The sequence below is a fragment of the Polypterus senegalus genome, chromosome 10 (assembly GCF_016835505.1).
Source record: "Polypterus senegalus isolate Bchr_013 chromosome 10, ASM1683550v1, whole genome shotgun sequence".
Taxonomy (NCBI): Eukaryota; Metazoa; Chordata; class Cladistia; order Polypteriformes; family Polypteridae; genus Polypterus; species Polypterus senegalus.
This window is the reverse complement of record NC_053163.1, coordinates 59499487-59509283: the sequence shown is the minus strand read 5'-3', so window position 1 is coordinate 59509283 and position 9797 is coordinate 59499487. Positions and strand designations below refer to the sequence as shown.

The following is a 9797-nucleotide window of genomic DNA, read 5'->3' as shown; positions in this document are numbered from 1 at the left end:
TAAATTGATTCTAACCTCTTAATAATACTGAATTGAAAAAAAACATAATAATACTAATGAACACGAACAATATCCATAATAATAATATGAATAATTATCATTTATCCACTTATGGTGCTCTATCTAGTATATTGGCTTTGCTAAACTCCTGTAGAAATAAAATAATCCTGTTCATGTTCAAAAGTAATCTTTCAAATAAGATGATGTTTTCCTCAATCGAACAGGATATCTTTGGAATGGTGGAACTGTCTCTGCCCTCTCTGTGTCCTCCAACTGTGGGCCGCTGGACACATCTTCAGGTTCTGGCATAGTAAGGGGTTTAATTACTGAGTTGTCTTCTACCTGTTCTGTTCTCTGATGATCCTTTGCCAACAGAACCAAGAAGTCATCTTGTTGTACTGCCTGTAGTGCCCCTGGTTGGTCATAACTGGGACGGACGTGGTCTTGGTGTCATTTGACCACCTGCCCATTCTCTGTCTCCACCCTTCAAGAAACAGGACCAGTCTGATTGATCACAGCCCCACACATCCATTGTTTCCCTGATGACTGGAAATTCCGAATATAAACAGGCTGTCCCACTGAGAATGTCCTTTCCTTTGCATGACTGTCATTGCGACTCTACATGTTTACTTACCTCTCTGCCACTCTTTCCCCCAGTCTTGGACTAACTAAGTCCAAATGTGTCTGTAGTTGCCACCTCATTAATAACTCACCAGAGGATATGCCTGTGGTGGTCTGTGGTGTTGTCCTATAGCGTAACAAGAACCGTGCTAGTCTAGTTTCAAGTGTCCCACTTGTTAACTTTCACAGGCCTTCTTTAACTTTTCGGACTGCTCTTTCAGCTAGACCATTTGATGCCGGGTGATAAGGGGCTGATGACACATGTCTAATGCCATTCATTTTAAAAAGATAGTTCATTTCAGCACTAACAAAACTGCTTCCATTGTCCGTTACTACAACTCTTGGTAAGCCATGAGTGGCAAAAATGTTTTGTAACTTTTCCATAGTGGCCAACGATGTGATGGATTGCATTGGGTGGGCCTCTATCCATTTTGAATATGCATCTAAACAAATCAACAGCATCTTACCCATCACTGGTCCACAAAAATCCATATGAAGACAAGCCTATGTTTGTTCAGGTCACTCCTAAGGATGAAGTGGGGCCCCTGCAGGAGAAGCCTGATTTTCTTGACAACTGACACATTCACGGACTGCAAGCTCTATTTCTTTATCCATATTTGGCCACCAAAGGTAACTGCGAGGCAGTGCTTTCATACGATTGGTGCCCGGATGTGCTTCATGTAACTCTTTAATTAATGTCTTTTTAACTTTGGAGGTATTACAACCCCACAGTATGCAGCCATCCACCATATTCAGCTCTGCTTTCTTGTGAATATACAGTTGCCAAGTTAGCTCAACAGGTTTATTTGGCCAGTTCCCTTTGAGCACCCAATGATAAACCACTGACAATACAGGGTCTTGTTGTGTCCAAGTCTTAATCTGGTACGCACCAACTGGAGTGCTGTCCATATGCTCCAACAGCCTGATGACATCCTCAGTTTGTGGGGTTTCTTCACTCTCTCCACCTTGTGGAAGGCGACTCAAAGCATCTCCATTAGCATGTCGTATTCCTTCTTTATACATTAAAGTATACTCATAAGAAGCTAGAGTCAATGCCCAGCGATGGATGCGTGCTGCTGCTAACTGTGAGACCCCCTTCTGTTCCCCAAACAGTCTTATCAAGGGCTTGTGATCTGTCACAATTACAAATGATTTGACAAAAAGGTACTGATGGAACTTATTCACACCAAATATTATGGCTAATGCTTCTTTTTCAAGTTGTGAATAACCCCTCTCAGCTTTAGTCAGTGTACAAGACATACAGTACAGACCAAAAGTTTGGACACACCTCCTCATTCAATGTGTTTTCTTTATTTTCATGACCATTTACATTGGGAGATTCTCACTGAAGGCATCAAAACTATGAATGAACACATGTGGAGTTATGTACTTAACAAAAAAAGGTTAAATAACTGAAAACATGTTTTATATTCTAGTTTCTGCAAAATAGCCACCCTTTGCTCTGATTACTGCTTTGCACACTCTTGGCATTCTCTTGATGAGCTTCAACAGGTAGTCACCTGAAATGGTTTTATTTATCTACCAATGTAAATGGTCATGAAAATAAAGAAAACACATTGAATGAGGAGGTGTGTCCAAACTTTTGGCCTGCACTATATAACCGATGGGTCTTTCTGTTCCATCTTCCCACCTGTGGGAGAGGACTGCTCCCACCCATAAGGTGAAGCGTCACAAGACAGGTACAGTTCCCTCCCCTCCTCAAAATGAACTAATAACTGATCAGACTGTAATGCTTCTTTGGCTTTCTGAAAAACCCTCTCTTCCATAGCTGTCCAACACCATTGAGTTTCCACGTGCAACAGTCTATGTAAGGGTTCCAAGGTGGTAGCCATATTTGGTAGAAATCTATGATAATAATTAAGTAACCCCAAAAATGCTTTAAACTGTGTCTGATTACTAGGTTGTGGTGCTTTCTTAATGGCTGCTACTTTATCTGGTATGGGGTGTATGCCGTGGCGATCAACTTTATATCCCAGGTAAACAACTTCAGGTGCCATGAAAAAACATTTGTCTTTACGTACTCTTAGTCATGCTGAAGCTTTGCCAGTACTTCATCAAGGTGTTCAAGATGACATTTATTGTCCTTTCCCGTAATCAAAATATCATCAATTCGTACTACTACCTGAGGGATGCCTTGTAGAGTATTTTCTATAGTACGCTGAAATATCCCAGGACTGGATGACACTCCATATGGGAGTCTCATATACTGAAACAATCCTTTATGTGTATTAATTGTTGTAAACTTGCCGGACCCTGGTTCTAACACTAATTGTTGATAGGCCTGGGTGAGGTCTAATTTTGTAAACTTCTGACCACCTCCTAACTCTGCCAATAAGTCCTCTGTTTTGGGAATTGGATAATTATCCAGTCTGGAAACTCGGTTCACAGTGAGCTTGTAATCTCCACAGATGCGAATTGTTCTATCTGCCTTTACCACAGGTACTATTGTTGCAGCCCACTCTGAAAAACATACAGGTTCTATAATACCCTCACTCTGAAGTCTCTGTAATTCTTTTTCCACTTTGTCTTTCAAACTGTACGGCAATGGACGGGTTTTGAAGAATCTAGGCTGAACCTCCCCATCCACATAAATCTTTGCCTTTGTCCCCACCAGTGTTCCTGGTCCCTCCTCTGTGTCTTTCCAACACTGACTCCAAAGTCTCAGGGGCACTCTTATTATACTCTGTATAATTCACCCCAGTTGAGCTCAATCTCTCTCAACCAGTCTCAGCCCATGAGATTTGCCCCATTACCTCTCACAATCAACAGTGGCAATTGCTTCTGCTGTTCTTTGAATTTGACTTGAGCCCGTAGTCTGCCTAACACAGGAACCAAATCTTCAATGTATGTCCGTAATGACACATCAGCTTCCTGCAGTTCGACAGTTCCCAGTTGTCTGCCAGCCTCTTCACTCAGTATGGTGACCGATGCACCTGTGTCAATTTTCATTTCAATGTTTTGCCCATTTATTTCTAGTGTGACTTTATATGGTGAAACTTTGTTGTTTGTTAGTTGACTAGCAAAATACCCGCGCTTCGCAGCGGAGAAGTAGTGTGTTAAAGAAGCAATGAAAAAGAAAAGGAAACATTTTGAAAATAACGTAACATGATTGTGAATGTAATTGTTTTGTCACTGTTGTGAGTGATGAGTGTTTTTGTCATATATATATATATATATATATATATATATATTTACACACACACACATAAACATATATATATACATATCTATACATATACACATATATATATATACACATATATACATACATATATATATCTACATATATACACATACATATATATATATACATACATACATACACACACACACATATATATAAACATATATATACATATACATACATATCTACATATATACACACACAGCTATTTCGTATCAGTGCAATACGTTGCTTGTTAAAACTCCCGGTCTTACGTGCAAGTCTGCGTGGATATTATGAACTATCGTATTTGTTCAAGTTCTATTTAAATTTTAAATAGAAGGAATTTTTATTTAGTCGACAGAAATATCTTTGGTAGGAATGGTAAAAACAGACAGGAATATTATTCGTGAATAAATCAACTCAAACCTTAAACAACTTATAATATTTTGCTCTCCATAAAAATATATCCTGTCTAAATTATGCAAGTTAGAAATAAAGTAAACGTTAAAAGAACAAACATTCAAATTTCTTTACTCTTATGTAATTTTATATAAAAAATAAACTTAGATTTTAAATATCCCAAAAGATTTTGCTCTCCATAAAAATATATCCTGTCAAAATTATACAAATTCAAATATGAACATGCTGCATAACAAAACCTGGAAATATAAATAAAATGTGTTCCTTTCAGCAATAACAAATCAAATCATTCAGTTGTCTTTGCTCATATGTCATTTTAGAGCTGGACGCCTGGCATCTATTTTTGGCAACAGGTTCGTTTATGTTTGGTGTGAGGTTCTGTGTTGTGGAGATTCTCAGGATGGATTGCAGGTGCTCATCAGTGAGGCGACTCCTGTGTGCTGTTTTGTTAGTCTTTATCACTGAGAAGAGCTTCTCACACAGATATGTGCTACCAAACATGCACAAGGTTCGAGCCGCATGTAGACGGACTTTTTGTTCTTCAAAGTCACCAAAGCGCCGTGCAAACTCAGTGCGCTCGCTCAGTTTATCAGCAAAGTGCGTATTTGGGAACACCGTAGTGACGACTTGGTTTAACATTACTTGGCAACAGGGAAAGTGGGGCAAGGTGCACTGGTGCATTTGTGTCTCCCATAAAAGCAGCTTCACTTGAAATCACTTTGTGATTGTGCACGGTAAAACGTCCGCTGAAGTGTCAGATTCTTATTTAATTATTCTGCTTTCTGTATCTTCTGCATTGCATTCAGGTTACCCTGATGTTTTGTCTCATAGTGCCGTCTTAGATTAAATTCTGTAATTACAGCCACATTAGCTCCACAAATGAGACACACGGGTTCAGTAAACATATACTCAGCCTCCCATCGGTTTTAAAGGCTCTATTTTCAGAATCAACTTTTCTCTCAGCATCGTGTGAGCTAGCTTCGCAATAACTTGCAGCATCATAAGCTAGACTTGATTAGCGGTAAGTGTTGGCAAGGCAGCTGAAGCGCTGCATTATGGGATCTGTAGTTTATTGTGTTACCAGCGCTTCATATACCGGGCCATTAATAACAATAATACAGTATATAAAATGATCTCGGGCGGATATAATTACGCCGGGCGGATGTGGCCCGCGCCCTTGAGTTTGACACATATGGACTAAATAGAACTTGAAAAGATATATTTTTCAAATGTGATCGCGCAATTCAGATAGAGTTGGCACTACAGCCTGCATGCCTCAATAAGTCATCCTCCCTCGCTCTTACTTTTTACCGTTCATCTAATGAATACACTGAGTATGGCTTTACCAAAACAATCATTGATGGCGAATAAAGTATCCATTATTCGAGTATGTAGATCGGGATATATATATACATATATATATACCCGCGTATCGCAGCGAGAAGTAGTGTGTTAAAAAGCTAGAAAAAAAGGGAACATTTTAAAAATAACGTAACATGACTGTCAATATACAGTATTTGTTTTGTGAGTGTTACTGAGTGTTGCTGTCATCAAGGATTTGATTATCATTATTTCTTTCAATCAGGTTCGTATTTGTAGGATGTGTTGTGTTCAAGTTACATTCCGTGTTTGTCAATCGTTGTAAAGATGACAGGTTTCATTCATCGATTCGTTTCTTACTGCATCAATAAACAGCTCGTCTTCTTCTTTATCTGAGACCTGACACACTGCATGCACGGGTTTTTTTACACTGTCTTCCTTTAGCGGGACATTGACTTTTTCCAACGTGTGCTTTGTTTCCGCAGTAGCTGGATTTATGAATATGCTTGTATGTATCAGGCGCTTCATATTTTTGCTGCCTTTTCAATTGTGTAATTCGGTTTTGTTCAGCTCTTTGGAACTGTTGCTTTTATCTGTGCACTGCGTCAGTTCACGTGAGCCTCTCGGTGTACATGCATCGAAGGTTCCCAGCTGTGCTGGTGCCATCTCGTGCTATGTCCATGGCTGTATTTAATGTTACCTTAGTCCTGGCACTTAAAACTTTCTCTCGCAGTTTCGCTGAGTTTGTGTCAAACACCACCCTGACCATCTCATCTTCCTCTCCATAAGCACAGTCCTTCACCCGTGAATATTTAGTGGGAGTTTGCTATTGGATTGCCGCTGACGGACGGCCTTATATGGGCAGGCACTAAATTACAAACGCCAGCGCAGCCTGTCTATGAACTTAATTTAAAGTGTAGGTTTACATCGTGCTTTGTTTCCGAAGTAGCAGAACTCATGAATATGGTTGTATATGTCACTCGCTCGCTTCTTATTGTTTCGCTGCCTTCTCAATTATATAATGCATGTTTTCTTCAGCGCTTTTTGGAGGTCTTCCTGGTTTTCTATGTACTGCGTGATTACGTGGGGGGCGTGATGATGTCACATGAAACTCAGCCCCCACGGCGTTCAAGCTCATCTCCATTACAGTAAATGGAGAAAAACAGCTTCCAGTTATGACCATTACGCGTAAAATTTCGATATAAAACCTGCCCAACTTTTGTAAGGAAGCTGTAAGGAATGAACCTGCCAAATTTCAGCCTTCCACCCACACGGGAAGTTGGAGAATTAGTGATGAGTCAGTGAGTGAGTGAGTGAGGGCTTTGCCTTTTATTAGTATAGATACAATGTGAATGCCTTTTCATCCTCACTTCCCTTCTTTTCATCTTCCAGAAAATTAACTGTATTATCCTTTCTGGTCAACTTATTTTCTAGTTTGTCATCGTGTTGCGCTTTGATTAAACATTTCCTCGCTAAGTGCCCCCTCTTGTGACACCAATCGCATACTGCAGTTATAAAAAGGCACTGAACACTATTGTGCTTGCCCCAACAACGAAAACAGGAAACACTGTCCTTCACCTTGGTCTGAGAGGCATGAAGTTTATGCACTTTAATGTCTCCTGTACTTACAATCTGCAGCTGCTGTTGTAACGCCACAACATCTTTGTCCGCCATTTCCATAGCCAGTGCAATTTCCATGGCCTTTTTCAACGGAAGTTCCGTTTCTGCTAGTAACCAACGCTGCATTCGATCCTCGTTTATGCCGCATACCAGTCTGTCTCATATCATGTCCTCCAGATTGCCACCAAACTCACAAAACTCAGATGCCCTTCACAGTTTGGCTACAAAATCCGTCACCGACTGGTCTGCGTTCCTCCTTTCGGAATGAAATTTGTATCTTCGAACAACCACGCTGGGTTTGGGGGCAAAATGATCCATAAGTAAAGTGACAATTTGAGGAAATGTGAGCTTGGACAGTTTGGAGGGCTGCCTTAAGTCTCTTAAAAGTCCGTACACTTTACCGCCACATGCACTTAGAAATATTGCTCTCCTTTTGCTGTCGGCAATGTCATTGGCCTTAAAGTATTATTACAGTCTTTCTATATATTGTTGCCAGACATCTGTCTCTGGATCAAACTCAGAAATTTTTCCATATGTCGCCATTACCCGCTGTAATAGTATCTGCAAAGATTGAACCATCTGATCGCCAGTGTAATATTCCAATAACCAGTCGGAATACTTTCTCAGTTGTGAATTTATTACTTTAAACTTATTCGAAATGACAGGTGTTACATCAGTTCACTCCTACAACTCCGGAGTTGACTTAACAGCACTGAGCTTTTCTGCAAAACAAAACACAAGGTCCCTTGCTGCCCGGTCTGCCTATTTAACTATCTGATTGATAATACAACAAATAAATACAGTTAGCCACGTCAGGTAGTGGAACATGCATGGGTACACACAACGAAACAGCTCAAGATCCTGGTTGACCCACAGAGGCAGACACGCGGTCCAGTCCCACTCTCTGAAAATGAACCTCTATCTGCCGTAGCCAAGTGTTATATGGGTGTCCCTTTGGCCTGGTCCCAAATCCGACACTGACTGGTCTGCATTCCTCATTCTGGAATGAAATTTGTATCTGGTCCAGCCATTCGGGCCCTCAATAATGTGGATTCTTCGAGCTGGATCACCCTCAGGGAATCGTGCCACATAGGCTTAATGACGTAACTGACGCTCCCTCACAATGCAGGTAATGTGCCTCATTTAGGATTCCATGAACCACTCATTCGACACAAAGTCAAAGCAGTGGTACCCAAGGATTCTCTAAAGAGACACAGTACTGAAGGAGTCCAGTCTTCGTCTCAGGTCACTGGATAGTGTCCTTGTCTCACAACCATATAGCAAGACAGGAAGCACTAGGACTCTAAAGACTTGTACCTTTGTCCTTTTGCATAGATATTCGAAGTGCCACACACCCCTTTCCAGCAGCGTCATGATTCCCCCCATGCTCTCCCAATCTATCTACTGACGAAGAAATATAATGTAAACAAATTCTACTCAAGAAGGAGTGTTAAGCTAACTTTGACATTCAAAATTTTGTTTTTTTTGTAGGTTTATGACATCATGTATTGGATTATTTGTCATTGATTACACATACAAATAATTACGATTTTTTTAGATTAAAAAGCAAAAGGTATTGACTGGGTTATCATCTGTTCTGTATGTATCATCCCTTTTAATAACTGCAGTACTACTTCAAATAATAAAAATAATGAAACAGCAGTTATCTTACTTTTGTTTAAGGTGGTAACTGATGAATGCCCGTGGGTTTCTGTGTTTAATTATCAACTATTTTGTTTGCCTAGAAGGTAATTTTAATCTCACTTCATCAAGCTTTGGTAGGGGGCATGTTTCCTTTGAATATTCATCTCACTAGTAAATCAAATAATTTACAGTGTCATATCAGAACTAACCTTCTTCTTTCTTTCTCAGCTGGCATTGTTTTAGTGACAATAAACATATCCAAAGCTTTAGCTAAATGGAATTTTCTAGACAACTTGGCAGAAGCCTATAGCCATCTCAGCATGATTGTTGACATGTTAAACCATGAAAGAATGATTGCTCCATTAAGATAATAGTGTGAATAAATGCTGCATTCAATGTCACACTATTTTTCAATCATTCTGTTAAACTTTCACATGGTTTCAAAACTGGGCTCTTTAATCAGATATCGAAATAGACTGGTTTTATATTTGTTGAGAGAAACAGGCTTGGTGTAATCAAAGGTTCTTTTAAGCCCATTCATTGTGTACAATGTTCTGTAATTTACCCTGACCTATCAATGGATTTTTAATGTTACCTAAAGTGTGAAATGCATGGATTTCAGGCAAACAGTGCAAGCAATTGATTTAGATTTTCGATGTAAAACAATTTTCAATGCAGTAAAGCCAGAACCATGCTTTTGTGGGTTTTTTTGTTTTTTTTTTGTCATTTGTTATCATTCTTTTAGTAATAGCCAAATTCTTAATTCATTTACCAAATTACACGTCTTTGTTAATGATTTTACGAATGGATATGTTCCAGTTTTCAGAGATTAACAAAGGATTAATTTGTTTTGGATAATGTACAAATTTCAAACTTCTCATTTAGGCAACTGTTAATATTTCAACATGTGCTAGAATACTAATAAAATACTAATAAATGGAAATGTGTTTAAATGTAAAGGATTTGTCACAACTGATTGAATTAA

At 39.4% G+C, this 9797-nt stretch overlaps 1 pseudogene; it reads right to left on the bottom strand.

Moving 5' to 3' along the window:
• Nucleotides 1-486: 486 nt before the first annotated feature.
• LOC120538175 lies at nucleotides 487-7294 on the bottom strand (annotated as a pseudogene).
• Between the last annotated feature and the right edge of the window lie 2503 nt (nucleotides 7295-9797).